Raw genomic sequence first — 16,091 nt, 5'->3', positions numbered from 1 at the left:
GATAGAGGACAGTAGCGGAGGGTAGAGGAGGGTAGAGGAGGGTAGAGGATGGTGGAGGATGATAGAGGGCGGTAGAGGATGTTAGAGGACGGTAGAGGACGGTAGAGGAGGGTAGAGAACGGTAGAGAACAGTAGAGGAGGGTAGAGGATGGTAGAGGACGGTAGAGGATGATAGAGGGCGGTAGAGGAGGGTAGAGGAGAGGAGAGCACGGTAGAGAATGATAGAGGACAGTAGCGGAGGGTAGAGGAGGGTAGAGGAGGGTAGAGGATGGTAGAGGATGGTAGAGGATGATAGAGGGCGGTAGAGGATGATAGAGGGCGGTAGAGGATGATAGAGGACGGTAGAGGATGATAGAGGACAGTAGAGAATGATAGAGGACGGTAGAGGACGGTAGAGGACGGTAGAGGACGGTAGAGGAGGGTAGAGGAGGGTAGAGGATGATAGAGGACGGTAGAGGAGGGTAGAGGAGGGTAGAGGAGAGTAGAGGACGGTAGAGGACGATAGAGAATGGTAGAGGAGGGTAGAGGACGGTAGAGAACGGTAGAGGAGGGTAGAGGATGGTAGAGGACGGTAGAGGATGATAGAGGGCGGTAGAGGATGATAGAGGACGGTAGAGGATGATAGAGAACGGTAGAGGATGATAGAGGACAGTAGAGAATGATAGAGGACGGTAGAGGACGGTAGAGGAGGGTAGAGGAGGGTAGAGGATGATAGAGGATGGTAGAGGAGGGTAGAGGAGGGTATAGGAGAGTAGAGGACAGTAGAGGACGATAGAGGACGGTGGAGGAGGGTAGAGGATGGTAGAGGAAGGTAGAGGAGGGTAGAGGAGGGTAGAGGATGATAGAGGACGGTAGAGGATGGTTGAGGATGGTAGAGGACGGTAGAGGAGGGTAGAGGATGGTAGAGGACGGTAGAGGAGGGTAGAGGATGGTAGAGGACGGTAGAGGATGGTAGAGGACGGTAGAGGATGGTAGAGGAGGGTAGAGGATGATAGAGGATGGTAGAGGAGAGTAGAGGATGATAGACATGATAGAGGACGGTAGAGGATGATAGAGGATGGTAGAGGAGGGTAGAGGATGGTAGAGGACGGTAGAGGACGGTAGAGGAGGGTAGAGGATGGTAGAGGACGGTAGAGGAGGGTAGAGGATGGTAGAGGACGGTGGACGACGGTAGAGGATGGTAGAGGACGGTAGAGGACGGTAGAGGAGGGTAGAGGATGATAGAAGACGGTAGAGGATGATAGAGGACGTAGAGGATGATAGAGGAAGGGTAGAGGAGAGTAGAGGATGATAGACATGATAGAGGACGGTAGAGGATGATAGAGGATGGTAGAGGAGGGTAGAGGATGGTAGAGGACGGTAGAGGATGATAGAAGATGATAGAGGATGGTAGAGGAGGGTAGAGGACGGTAGAGGACAGTAGAGGACGGTAGAGGAGGGTAGAGGATGGTAGAGGAGGGTAGAGGATGATAGAGGACAGTAGAGGAGGGTAGAGGAGGGTAGAGGATGGTAGAGGACGGTAGAGGATGATAGAGGACATTAGAGGAGGGTAGAGGATGGTAGAGGACGGTAAAGGAGGGTAGAGGATGATAGAGGACAGTAGAGGACGGTAGAGGACGTAGAGGATGATAGAGGAGGGTAGAGGAGAGTAGAGGATGATAGACATGATAGAGGATGGTAGAGGGTGATAGAGGATGGTAGAGGAGGGTAGAGGATGGTAGAGGACGGTAGAGGATGATAGAGGACGGTAGAGGATGGTAGAGTACGGTAGAGGATGCTAGAGGATGATAGAGGACGGTAGAGGACGGTAGAGGAGGGTAGAGGATGATAGAGGGCGGTAGAGGATGACAGAGGATGGTAGAGGACGGTAGAGGAGGGTAGAGGATGGTAGAGGACGGTAGAGGACGGTAGAGGGTAGAGGAGGGTAGAGGACAGTAGAGGACGGTAGAGGAGGGTAGAGGATGATAGAGGACGGTAGAGGAGGGTAGAGGATGGTAGAGGACGGTAGAGGAGGGTAGAGGATGATAGAGGACAGTAGAGGACGGTAGAGGACGTAGAGGATGATAGAGGAGGGTAGAGGAGAGTAGAGGATGATAGACATGATAGAGGATGGTAGAGGATGATAGAGGATGGTAGAGGAGGGTAGAGGATGGTAGAGGACGGTAGAGGATGATAGAGGACGGTAGAGGATGGTAGAGTACGGTAGAGGATGGTAGAGGATGGTAGAGGACGGTAGAGGACGGTAGAGGAGGGTAGAGGATGATAGAGGGCGGTAGAGGATGATAGAGGACGGTAAAGGACGGTAGAGGAGGGTAGAGGATGGTAGAGGACGGTAGAGGACGGTAGAGGAGGGTAGAGGAGGGTAGAGGACAGTAGAGGACGGTAGAGGATGGTAGAGGACGCTAGAGGACGGTAGAGGAGGGTAGAGGATGATAGAGGACGGTAGAGGAGGGTAGAGGAGGGTAGAGGACGGTAGAGGAGGGTATAGGATGATAGAAAACAGTAGAGGACGGTAGAGGACGTAGAGGATGATAGAGGAGGGTAGAGGAGAGTAGAGGATGATAGACATGATAGAGGATGGTAGAGGATGATAAGGATGGTAGAGGAGGGTAGAGGATGGTAGAGGACGGTAGAGGATGATAGAGGACGGTAGAGGATGGTAGAGGACAGTAGAGGTCAGTAGAGGACGATAGAGGACGGTAGAGGAGGGTAGAGGATGGTAGAGGACGGTAGAGGAGGGTAGAGGATGGTAGAGGACGGTAGAGGACGGTAGAGGAGGGAAGAGGAGGGTAGAGGACTGTAGAGGATGGTAGAGGACGGTAGAGGACGGTAGAGGAGGGTAGAGGATGATAGAGGACGGTAGAGGAGGGTAGAGGATGGTAGAGGACGGTAGAGGAGGGTAGAGGAGAGTAGAGGACGGTAGAGGACAGTAGAGGAGGGTAGAGGATGATAGAGGACGGTAGAAGATGATAGAGGACGGTAGAGAATGGTAGAGGAGGGTAGAGGATGATAGAGGGCGGTAGAGGATGATAGAGGACGGTAGAGGACGGTAGAGGAGGGTAGAGGATGATATAGGACGGTAGAGGATGGTAGAGGGGGGTAGAGGACGATAGAGGACGGTAGAGGATGGTAGAGGATGCTAGAGGATGATAGAGGACGGTAGAGGAGGGTAGAGGACGGTAGAGGACAGTAGAGGACGGTAGAGGAGGGTAGAGGACAGTAGAGGACGGTAGAGGAGGGTAGAGGACGGTAGAGGACGGTAGAGGAGGGTAGAGGAGGGTAGAAGAGGGTAGAGGATGATAGAGGAGGGTAGAGGATGATAGAGGACGGTAGAGGATTGTAGAGTACGGTAGAGGATGGTAGAGGATGGTAGAGGACGGTAGAGGAGGGTAGAGGATGGTAGAGGACGGTAGAGGGTAGAGGAGGGTAGAGGACAGTAAAGGACGCTAGAGGATGGTAGAGGACGCTAGAGGACGGTAGAGGAGGGTAGAGGATGATAGAGGACGGTAGAGGATGATAGAGGGCGGTAGAGGAGGGTAGAGGAGAGGAGAGCACGGTAGAGAATGATAGAGGACAGTAGCGGAGGGTAGAGGAGGGTAGAGGAGGGTAGAGGATGGTAGAGGATGGTAGAGGATGATAGAGGGCGGTAGAGGATGATAGAGGGCGGTAGAGGATGATAGAGGACGGTAGAGGATGATAGAGGACAGTAGAGAATGATAGAGGACGGTAGAGGACGGTAGAGGACGGTAGAGGAGGGTAGAGGATGGTAGAGGACGGTAGAGGGTAGAGGAGGGTAGAGGACAGTAGAGGACGCTAGAGGATGGTAGAGGACGCTAGAGGACGGTAGAGGAGGGTAGAGGATGATAGAGGACGGTAGAGGATGGTAGAGGACGGTAGAGGAGGGTAGAGGATGGTAGAGGACGGTAGAGGATGGTAGAGGACGGTAGAGGACGGTAGAGGAGGGTAGAGGATGATAGAGGATGGTAGAGGAGAGTAGAGGATGATAGACATGATAGAGGACGGTAGAGGATGATAGAGGATGGTAGAGGAGGGTAGAGGATGGTAGAGGACGGTAGAGGACGGTAGAGGAGGGTAGAGGATGGTAGAGGACGGTAGAGGAAGGTAGAGGATGGTAGAGGACGGTGGGCAGCGGTAGAGGATGGTAGAGGACGGTAGAGGAGGGTAGAGGAGGGTAGAGGATGATAGAAGACGTAGAGGATGATAGAGGAGTAGAGGAGGTAGAGGAGTAGAGGAGGAAGATGATAGAGGACGTAGAGGATGATAGAGGATGGTAGAGGAGGGTAGAGGATGGTAGAGGACGGTAGAGGATGATAGAAGATGATAGAAGATGATGAGATGTAGAGGAGGGTAGAGGACGGTAGAGGACAGTAGAGGACGGTGAGGAGGGTAGAGGGATGGTAGAGGGAGGGTAGAGGATGATAGAGGACAGTAGAGGAGGGGTAGAGGAGGGTAGAGGATGGTAGAGGACGGTAGAGGATGATAGAGGGACGGTAGAGGATGATAGAGGATGGTAGAGGGACGGTAGAGGAGGTAGAGGATGATAGAGGACAGTAGAGGACGGTAGAGGAGTAGGATAGACATGATAGAGGATGGTAGAGGGTGATAGAGGATGGTAGAGGAGGGTAGAGGATGGTAGAGGACGGTAGAGTGATAGAGGCGGTAGAGGATGGTAGATCGGAGATGCTAGAGGATGATAGAGGACGGTAGAGGACAGTAGAGGAGGGTAGAGTGATAGGGCGGTAGGAGGATGACAGAGGATGGTAGAAGAGGGAGGGTAGAGGATGGTAGAGGACGGTAGAGGAGGTAGAGGGTAGAGGAGGGTAGAGGACAGTAGAGGACGGTAGAGGAGGGTAGAGGATGATAGAGGATCGTAGAGGAGGGTAGAGGATGGTAGAGGACGGTAGAGGAGGGTAGAGGATGATAGAGGACAGTAGAGGAGAGAGAGGACGTAGAGGAGATAGAGGAGGGTAGAGGAGAGTAGAGGATGATAGACATGATAAGGATAGTAGAGGATGATAGAGGATGGTAGAGGATGGAGTAGAGGAAGTGATAGAGGGAGTAGAGGATGAAGAGAGCACGGTAGAGGGATGTAGAGGATGGTAGAGATAGGAGTTAGAGATAGAGAGGAATAGAGGGCAGTAGGATGATAGAGGATGTAGAGGATGATAGAGGGCGGTAGAGGATGGTAGAGGACGGTAGAGGAGGTAGAGGATGGTAGAGGAGGGAGTAGAGGACAGTAGAGGATAGAGAGTAGAGACGTGAGATGATAGAGGATGGTAGAGGACAGTAGGAGGAGTAGAGATGATAGAGGACGTAGAGAAGGATAGAGAAACGTAGAGAATGATGAGACGGTAGAGGAGGCAGTAGGATGGTAAGGACAGTAGATAGTAGGACTAGAAGATGATAGAAGATGATAGAGATAATGAGGTAGGAAGAGGACAGTAGAGACAATGAACTGCAGAGGAGGGTGAGGAGTAGAGGAGTGGTAGAGGATGATAGAGGACAGTAGAGGAGGGTAGAGGAGGGTAGAGGATGGTAGAGGACGGTAGAGGATGATAGAGGACATTAGAGGAGGTAGAGGATGGTAGAGGACTAGAGGAGGGTAGAGGATGATAGAGGAAGGACGGTAGAGGAGTGAGGAGATAGAGGACGTAGAGGACTGGTAGAGGAGGGTAGGAAGAGGAGGGTAGAGGATGATAAGGAGTAGAGGATGGCAGAGGAGGTGAGAGAGATGATAGAGGAGGGCAGAGGGAGAGTAGAGGAGATAGACATGACAGAGGATGAGGACGTAGATAGGATGATAGAGGACGGTAGAGGAGGTAGAGGAGATAGAGGACAGTAGAGACGAAGAGGAGGTAGAGGATGGTAGAGAGAGAGTAGGAATGGTAGAGGATGTAGAGGGACGGTAGAGGAGTAGGTGTAGAGGACGGAGGAGGGTAGAGGATGATAGAGGACGGTAGAGGAGTAAAGTAGAGGAGGGTAGAGGACGGTAGAGGACGGTAGAGGAGGATGATAGAGGACGGTAGAGTGACAGAGGATGATAGAGGAAGGGTAGAGGTAGAGTAGAGGGATGAGTAGAGGACAGTAGAGGATGGGTAGAGGATGATAGAGGACGGTAGAGATGAGGTAGAGGATGGTAGAGGAAGGTAGAGATAGAGGACGATAGAGGACGTAGAGAAGGGTAGAGGAGGGTAGAGGAGGGTAGAGGAAGATGTAGAGGACGCAGAGGTGAGAGGAGGGTAGAGGATGTGTAGATGACGGTAGAGATGGTAGAGGACGATAGTTGAGACGGTAGAGGAGGGTAGATGACGTAGAGGATGGTAGCAAGGAGGACCGGTAGAGGAAGGTAGAGAGATAGAGGACATAGAGGAGTAGAGGAGGGTGAGCAGAGAGTAGGTAGAGAGGTAGAAGGACTGGTAGAGGAGATAGAGGACCAGATAGAGGAGGGTAGATCGTAGAGGACAGTAGGAGGTAGAGGAAGATAGAGGACAGTAGAGGACAGTGAGTAGAGGTGATATAGAGATGGTAGAGGCAGTAGAGGGGTAGAGGATAGTAGAGGAGTGAGACGTAGAGGAGGGTAGAGGATGATAGAGGACTGTAGAGGATGATAAGGACGGTAGAGGAGGGTAGAGGAGGGTAGAGGATGGTAGAGGATGATAGAGGACGTGGGGTAGAGGAGGGTAGAGGAGGGTAGAGGATGATAGAGGGCGGTAGAGGATGATAGAGGGCGGTAGAGGATGATAGAGGACGGTAGAGGATGATAGAGGACAGTAGAGAATGATAGAGGACGGTAGAGGACGGTAGAGGACGGTAGAGGAGGGTAGAGGATGGTAGAGGACGGTAGAGGAGGGTAGAGGAGGGTAGAGGACAGTAGAGGCGTAGAGGAGGGTAGAGGACGATAGAGGACGGTAGAGGAGGGTAGAGGATAGGTAGAGGAGAAGAGGAGGGTAGAGGAGAGTAGAGGATGATAGAAGAGAGGACGGTAGAGGATGAAGTAGAGATGGTAGAGGATGATAGAGGATGGGGAGAGGACGGTAGAGGATGATAGAGGGGTAGAGGAGAGAGAGAGGACGGGAAGAGAGGATGGTAGAGGACGGTAGAGGATGGTAGAGGACGGTAGAGGAGTAGAGGATGAGATAGAGGGCGGTAGAGGATGATAGAGGATGGTAGAGGAGGGTAGAGGATGGTAGAGGACGGTAGAGGACGGTAGAGGAGGGTAGAGGATGGTAGAGGACGGTAGAGGAGGGTAGAGGATGGTAGAGGACGGTGGACGACGGTAGAGGATGGTAGAGGACGGTAGAGGACGGTAGAGGAGGGTAGAGGATGATAGAAGACGGTAGAGGATGATAGAGGACGTAGAGGATGATAGAGGAAGGGTAGAGGAGAGTAGAGGATGATAGACATGATAGAGGACGGTAGAGGATGATAGAGGATGGTAGAGGAGGGTAGAGGATGGTAGAGGACGGTAGAGGATGATAGAAGATGATAGAAGATGATAGAGGATGGTAGAGGAGGGTAGAGGACGGTAGAGGACAGTAGAGGACGGTAGAGGAGGGTAGAGGATGGTAGAGGAGGGTAGAGGATGATAGAGGACAGTAGAGGAGGGTAGAGGAGGGTAGAGGATGGTAGAGGACGGTAGAGGATGATAGAGGACATTAGAGGAGGGTAGAGGATGGTAGAGGACGGTAAAGGAGGGTAGAGGATGATAGAGGACAGTAGAGGACGGTAGAGGAGAGTAGAGGATGATAGACATGATAGAGGATGGTAGAGGGTGATAGAGGATGGTAGAGGAGGGTAGAGGATGGTAGAGGACGGTAGAGGATGATAGAGGACGGTAGAGGATGGTAGAGTACGGTAGAGGATGCTAGAGGATGATAGAGGACGGTAGAGGACGTAGAGGAGGGTAGAGGATGATAGAGGGCTGTAGAGGATGACAGAGGATGGTAGAGGACGGTAGAGGAGGGTAGAGGATGGTAGAGGACGGTAGAGGACGGTAGAGGGCAGAGGAGGGTAGAGGACAGTAGAGGACGGTAGAGGATGGTAGAGGACGGTAGAGGACCGTAGAGGAGGGTAGAGGATGGTAGAGGACGGTAGAGGAGGGTAGAGGATGATAGAGGACAGTAGGGACGGTAGAGGACGTAGAAGATGATAGAGGAGGGTAGAGGAGAGTAGAGGATGATAGACATGATAGAGGATGGTAGAGGATGATAGAGGATGGTAGAGGAGGGTAGAGGATGGTAGAGGATGGTAGAGGATGATAGAGGACGGTAGAGGATGGTAGAGTACGGTAGAGGATGGTAGAGGATGGTAGAGGACGGTAGAGGACGGTAGAGGAGGGTAGAGGATGATAGAGGGCGGTAGAGGATGATAGAGGACGGTAGAGGACGGTAGAGGAGGGTAGAGGATGGTAGAGGACGGTAGAGGACGGTAGAGGAGGGTAGAGGAGGGTAGAGGACAGTAGAGGACGGTAGAGGATGGTAGAGGACGCTAGAGGACGGTAGAGGAGGGTAGAGGATGATAGAGGACAGTAGAGGACGGTAGAGGACGTAGAGGATGATAGAGGAGGGTAGAGGAGAGTAGAGGATGATAGACATGATAGAGGATGGTAGAGGATGATAGAGGATGGTAGAGGAGGGTAGAGGATGGTAGAGGACGGTAGAGGATGATAGAGGACGGTAGAGGATGGTAGAGGACAGTAGAGGTCAGTAGAGGACGATAGAGGACGGTAGAGGAGGGTAGAGGATGGTAGAGGACGGTAGAGGAGGGTAGAGGATGGTAGAGGACGGTAGAGGACGGTAGAGGAGGGAAGAGGAGGGTAGAGGACAGTAGAGGATGGTAGAGGACGGTAGAGGACGGTAGAGGAGGGTAGAGGATGATAGAGGACGGTAGAGGAGGGTAGAGGATGGTAGAGGACGGTAGAGGAGGGTAGAGGAGAGTAGAGGACAGTAGAGGACAGTAGAGGAGGGTAGAGGATGATAGAGGACGGTAGAAGATGATAGAGGACGGTAGAGGACGGTAGAGGAGGGTAGAGGATGATAGAGGGCGGTAGAGGATGATAGAGGACGGTAGAGGACGGTAGAGGAGGGTAGAGGATGATATAGGACGGTAGAGGATGGTAGAGGAGGGTAGAGGACGATAGAGGACGGTAGAGGATGGTAGAGGATGCTAGAGGATGATAGAGGACGGTAGAGGAGGGTAGAGGACGGTAGAGGACAGTAGAGGACGGTAGAGGAGGGTAGAGGACGGTAGAGGACGGTAGAGGAGGGTAGAGGACGGTAGAGGACGGTAGAGGAGGGTAGAGGAGGGTAGAAGAGGGTATAGGATGATAGAGGACGGTAGAGGATGATAGAGGACGGTAGAGGATTGTAGAGTACGGTAGAGGATGGTAGAGGATGGTAGAGGACGGTAGAGGAGGGTAGAGGATGGTAGAGGACGGTAGAGGGTAGAGGAGGGTAGAGGACAGTAGAGGACGCTAGAGGATGGTAGAGGACGCTAGAGGACGGTAGAGGAGGGTAGAGGATGATAGAGGACGGTAGAGGATGATAGAGGGCGGTAGAGGAGGGTAGAGGATGGTAGAGGACGGTAGAGGAGGGTAGAGGATGATAGAGGACAGTAGAGGACGGTAGAGGACGAGAGATGATAGAGGAGGGTAGAGGAGAGTAGAGGATGATAGAGCATGTAGAGGATGGTAGAGGATGATAGAGGATGGTAGAGGAGGTAGAGGATGATAGAGGAGGTAGAGGATGATAGAGGACGGTAGAGGATGATAGAGGACGGTAGAGGATGGTAGAGGATGGTAGAGGACGGTAGAGGACGGTAGAGGAGGGTAGAGGATGATAGAGGGCAGTAGAGGATGATAGAGGACGGTAGAGGACGCTGTAGAGGAGGTAGAGGATGGTAGAGGACGGTAGAGGACAGTAGAGGAGGGTAGAGGAGGGTAGAGGACAGTAGAGGACGGTAGAGGATGGTAAAGGAGCTAGGAGGACGGTAGAGGAGGGTATGGGATAGAGGACATAGAGGAGGGTAGAGGATGGTAGAGGACGGTAGAGGAGGGTAGAGGATGATAGAGGCAGTAGAGGACGGTAGAGGACGTAGAGGATGATAGAGGAGGGTAGAGGAGAGTAGAGGACGATAGACATGATAGAGGATGGTAGAGGATGATAGAGGATGGTAGAGGAGGGTAGAGGATGGTATAGGATGGTAGAGGATGATAGAGGACGGTAGAGGATGGTAGAGGACAGTAGAGGTCAGTAGAGGACCGATAGAGGACGGCAGAGGAGGTAGAGGATGGTAGAGGACGTAGAAAGGTAGAGGATGGTAGAGGACCAGTAGAGAATGTAGAGGAGGGTAGAGGAGGGTAGAGGAGGGTAGAGGACAGTAGAGGACGGTAGAGGATGGTAGAGGACCTGTAGAGGACGGTAGAGGAGGGTAGAGGATGATAGAGGACGGTAGAGGAGGGTAGAGGATGGTAGAGGACGGTAGAGGAGGGTAGAGGAATGATAGAGGACAGTAGAGGACGGTAGAGGATGTTGAGGATGATAGAGGAGGGTAGAGAGAGTAGAGGATGATAGAATGATAGAGGATGGTAGAGGGTGATAGAGGATGGTAGAGGAGAGTAGAGGATGATAGAGGACGGTAGAGGATGATAGAGGACGGTAGAGTATGATAGAGTACGGGTAGAGGATGGTAGAGGATGGTAGAGGACGATAGAGGACAGTAGAGGAGGGTAGAGGATGATAGAGGACGGTAGAAGATGATAGAGGACGGTAGAGGACTGTAGAGGAGGGTAGAGGATGATAGAGGGACGGTAGAGGATGATAGAGGACGTGGACGGTAGAGGAGGGTAGAGGATGATAGAGGACGGTAGAGGATGGTAGAGGAGGGTAGAGGACGATAGAGGACGGTAGAGGATGGTAGAGAACGGTAGAGGATGATAGAGGACAGTAGAGAATGATAGAGGACGGTAGAGGACGGTAGAGGAGGGTAGAGGAGGGTAGAGGATGATAGAGGATGGTAGAGGAGGGTAGAGGAGGGTATAGGAGAGTAGAGGACAGTAGAGGACGATAGAGGACGGTGGAGGAGGGTAGAGGATGGTAGAGGAAGGTAGAGGAGGGTAGAGGAGGGTAGAGGATGATAGAGGAGGGTAGAGGATGGTAGAGGACGGTAGAGGACGGTAGAGGACGGTAGAGGACGGTAGAGGAGGGTAGAGGATGATAAAGGATGGTAGAGGAGAGTAGAGGATGATAGACATGATAGAGGACGGTAGAGGATGATAGAGGATGGTAGAGGAGGGTAGAGGATGGTAGAGGACGGTAGAGGACGGTAGAGGAGGGTAGAGGATGGTAGAGGACGGTAGAGGAGGGTAGAGGATGGTAGAGGACGGTGGACGACGGTAGAGGATGGTAGAGGACGGTAGAGGACGGTAGAGGAGGGTAGAGGATGATAGAAGACGGTAGAGGATGATAGAGGACGTAGAGGATGATAGAGGAAGGGTAGAGGAGAGTAGAGGATGATAGACATGATAGAGGACGGTAGAGGATGATAGAGGATGGTAGAGGAGGGTAGAGGATGGTAGAGGACGGTAGAGGATGATAGAGGATGATAGAGGATGGTAGAGGAGGGTAGAGGACGGTAGAGGACAGTAGAGGACGGTAGAGGAGGGTAGAGGATGGTAGAGGAGGGTAGAGGATGATAGAGGACAGTAGAGGAGGGTAGAGGAGGGTAGAGGATGGTAGAGGACGGTAGAGGATGATAGAGGACATTAGAGGAGGGTAGAGGATGGTAGAGGACGGTAAAGGAGGGTAGAGGATGATAGAGGACAGTAGAGGACGGTAGAGGACATAGAGGATGATAGAGGAGGGTAGAGGAGAGTAGAGGATGATAGACATGATAGAGGATGGTAGAGGGTGATAGAGGATGGTAGAGGAGGGTAGAGGATGGTAGAGGACGGTAGAGGATGATAGAGGACGGTAGAGGATGGTAGAGTACGGTAGAGGATGCTAGAGGATGATAGAGGACGGTAGAGGACGGTAGAGGAGGGTAGAGGATGATAGAGGGCGGTAGAGGATGACAGAGGATGGTAGAGGACGGTAGAGGAGGGTAGAGGATGGTAGAGGACGGTAGAGGACGGTAGAGGGTAGAGGAGGGTAGAGGACAGTAGAGGACGGTAGAGGAGGGTAGAGGATGATAGAGGACGGTAGAGGAGGGTAGAGGATGGTAGAGGACGGTAGAGGAGGGTAGAGGATGATAGAGGACAGTAGGGACGGTAGAGGACGTAGAAGATGATAGAGGAGGGTAGAGGAGAGTAGAGGATGATAGACATGATAGAGGATGGTAGAGGATGATAGAGGATGGTAGAGGAGGGTAGAGGATGGTAGAGGATGGTAGAGGATGATAGAGGACGGTAGAGGATGGTAGAGTACGGTAGAGGATGGTAGAGGATGGTAGAGGACGGTAGAGGACGGTAGAGGAGGGTAGAGGATGATAGAGGGCGGTATAGGATGATAGAGGACGGTAGAGGACGGTAGAGGAGGGTAGAGGATGGTAGAGGACGGTAGAGGACGGTAGAGGAGGGTAGAGGAGGGTAGAGGACAGTAGAGGACGGTAGAGGATGGTAGAGGACGCTAGAGGACGGTAGAGGAGGGTAGAGGATGATAGAGGACAGTAGAGGACGGTAGAGGACGTAGAGGATGATAGAGGAGGGTAGAGGAGAGTAGAGGATGATAGACATGATAGAGGATGGTAGAGGATGATAGAGGATGGTAGAGGAGGGTAGAGGATGGTAGAGGACGGTAGAGGATGATAGAGGACGGTAGAGGATGGTAGAGGACAGTAGAGGTCAGTAGAGGACGATAGAGGACGGTAGAGGAGGGTAGAGGATGGTAGAGGACGGTAGAGGAGGGTAGAGGATGGTAGAGGACGGTAGAGGACGGTAGAGGAGGGAAGAGGAGGGTAGAGGACAGTAGAGGATGGTAGAGGACGGTAGAGGACGGTAGAGGAGGATAGAGGATGATAGAGGACGGTAGAGGAGGGTAGAGGATGGTAGAGGACGGTAGAGGAGGGTAGAGGAGAGTAGAGGACAGTAGAGGACAGTAGAGGAGGGTAGAGGATGATAGAGGACGGTTGAAGATGATAGAGGACGGTAGAGGACGGTAGAGGAGGGTAGAGGATGAATGAGGGCGGTAGAGGATGATAGAGGACGGTAGAGGACGGTAGAGGAGGGTAGAGGATGATATAGGACGGTAGAGGATGGTAGAGGAGGGTAGAGGACGATAGAGGACGGTAGAGGATGGTAGAGGATGCTAGAGGATGATAGAGGACGGTAGAGGAGGGTAGAGGACGGTAGAGGACAGTAGAGGACGGTAGAGGAGGGTAGAGGACGGTAGAGGACGGTAGAGGAGGGTAGAGGACGGTAGAGGACGGTAGAGGAGGGTAGAGGAGGGTAGAAGAGGGTATAGGATGATAGAGGACGGTAGAGGATGATAGAGGACGGTAGAGGATTGTAGAGTACGGTAGAGGATGGTAGAGGATGGTAGAGGACGGTAGAGGAGGGTAGAGGATGGTAGAGGACGGTAGAGGGTAGAGGAGGGTAGAGGACAGTAGAGGACGCTAGAGGATGGTAGAGGACGCTAGAGGACGGTAGAGGAGGGTAGAGGATGAGAGAGGACGGTAGAGGAGGGTAGAGGATGATAGAGGACGGTAGAGGAGGGTAGAGGATGGTAGAGGACGGTAGAGGAGGGTAGAGGATGATAGAGGACAGTAGAGGACGGTAGAGGACGTAGAGGATGATAGAGGAGGGTAGAGGAGAGTAGAGGATGATAGACATGATAGAGGATGGTAGAGGATGATAGAGGATGGTAGAGGAGGGTAGAGGATGGTAGAGGACGGTAGAGGATGATAGAGGACCGGTAGAGGATGGTAGAGTACGGTAGAGGATGGTAGAGGATGGTAGAGGACCAGTAGAGGACGGTAGAGGAGGGTAGAGGATGATAGAGGGCGGTAGAGGATGATAGAGGACGGTAGAGGACGGTAGAGGAGGGTAGAGGATGGTAGAGGACGGTAGAGGACGGTAGAGGAGGGTAGAGGAGGGTAGAGGACAGTAGAGGACGGTAAAGGATGGTAAAGGACGCTAGAGGACGGTAGAGGAGGGTATAGGATGATAGAGGACATAGAGGAGGGTAGAGGATGGTAGAGGACGGTAGAGGAGGGTAGAGGATGATAGAGGACAGTAGAGGACGGTAGAGGACGTAGAGGATGATAGAGGAGGGTAGAGGAGAGTAGAGGATGATAGACATGATAGAGGATGGTAGAGGATGATAGAGGATGGTAGAGGAGGGTAGAGGATGGTATAGGATGGTAGAGGATGATAGAGGACGGTAGAGGATGGTAGAGGACAGTAGAGGTCAGTAGAGGACGATAGAGGACGGTAGAGGAGGGTAGAGGATGGTAGAGGACGGTAGATGAAGGTAGAGGATGGTAGAGGACGGTAGAGAATGGTAGAGGAGGGTAGAGGAGGGTAGAGGAGGGTAGAGGACAGTAGAGGACGGTAGAGGATGGTAGAGGACGGTAGAGGACGGTAGAGGAGGGTAGAGGATGATAGAGGACGGTAGAGGAGGGTAGAGGATGGTAGAGGACGGTAGAGGAGGGTAGAGGATGATAGAGGACAGTAGAGGACGGTAGAGGATGTTGAGGATGATAGAGGAGGGTAGAGGAGAGTAGAGGATGATAGACATGATAGAGGATGGTAGAGGGTGATAGAGGATGGTAGAGGAGAGTAGAGGATGGTAGAGGACGGTAGAGGATGATAGAGGACGGTAGAGTATGGTAGAGTACGGTAGAGGATGGTAGAGGATGGTAGAGGACGATAGAGGACAGTAGAGGAGGGTAGAGGATGATAGAGGACGGTAGAAGATGATAGAGGACGGTAGAGGACGGTAGAGGAGGGTAGAGGATGATAGAGGGCGGTAGAGGATGATAGAGGACGGTAGAGGACGGTAGAGGAGGGTAGAGGATGATAGAGGACGGTAGAGGATGGTAGAGGAGGGTAGAGGACGATAGAGGACGGTAGAGGATGGTAGAGGATGCTAGAGGATATAGAGGACGGTAGAGGAGGGTAGAGGACGGTAGAGGACAGTAGAGGACGGTAGAGGAGAGTAGAGGACGGTAGAGGAGGGTAGAGGAGGGTAGAGGACGGTAGAGGACGGTAGAGGAGGGTAGAGGAGGGTAGAAGAGGGTAGAGAATTATAGAGGATGGTAGAGGAGGGTAGAGGATGATAGAGGACGGTAGAGGACGGTAGAGGAGGGTAGAGGACGGTAGAGGAGGGTAGAGGTTGATAGAGGACGGTAGAGGATGGTAGAGGACGGTAGAAGATGACAGAGGAGGGTAGAGGAGGGTAGAGGACGGTAGAGGATGGTAGAGGAGGGTAGAAGAGGGTAGAGAATGATAGAGGATGGTAGAGGAGGGTAGAGGATGATAGAGAATGGTAGAGGAGGGTAGAGGACGGTAGAGGACGGTTGAGGAGGGTAGAGGAGGGTAGAGGATGATAGAGGACGATAGAGGACGATAGAGGAGGGTAGAGGACGGTAGAGAATGATAGAGGACGGTAGAGGAGGGTAGAGGATGATAGAGGACGGTAGAGGACGGTAGAGGAGGGTAGAGGATGATAGAGGACGGTAGAGGAGGGTAGAGGATGGTAGAGGACGGTAGAGGAGGGTAGATGATGATAGAGGACAGTAGAGGACGGTAGAGGATGTAGAGGATGATAGAGGAGGGTAGAGGAGAGTAGAGGATGATAGACATGATAGAGGATGGTAGAGGGTGATAGAGGATGGTAGAGGAGAGTAGAGGATGGTAGAGGACGGTAGAGGATGATAGAGGACGGTAGAGTATGGTAGAGTACGGTAGAGGATGGTAGAGGATGGTAGAGGACGATAGAGGAGAGTAGAGGAGGGTAGAGGATGATAGAGGATGGTAGAAGATGATAGAGGACGGTAGAGGACGGTAGATGCGGGTAGAGGATGATAGAGGGCGGTAGAGGATGATAGAGGACGGTAGAGGACGGTAGAGGAGG

The 16,091-nt window shown here is 52.5% G+C and overlaps 1 protein-coding gene across 1 annotated transcript in view; it reads left to right on the top strand.

Moving 5' to 3' along the window:
* The window catches only part of LOC121548768 (methyltransferase-like protein 24), a 78,648-nt gene that overhangs the window by 30,514 nt on the left and 32,043 nt on the right, over positions 1-16,091 (top strand). The gene's annotated exons all lie outside the window — the stretch shown is intronic.

Source organism: Coregonus clupeaformis, chromosome 33, assembly GCF_020615455.1.
Source record: "Coregonus clupeaformis isolate EN_2021a chromosome 33, ASM2061545v1, whole genome shotgun sequence".
In the NCBI taxonomy this organism is placed as follows: Eukaryota; Metazoa; Chordata; class Actinopteri; order Salmoniformes; family Salmonidae; genus Coregonus; species Coregonus clupeaformis.
Note: the sequence above shows the minus strand (reverse complement) of the source record. Positions and strands in the feature narration are given on the sequence as shown.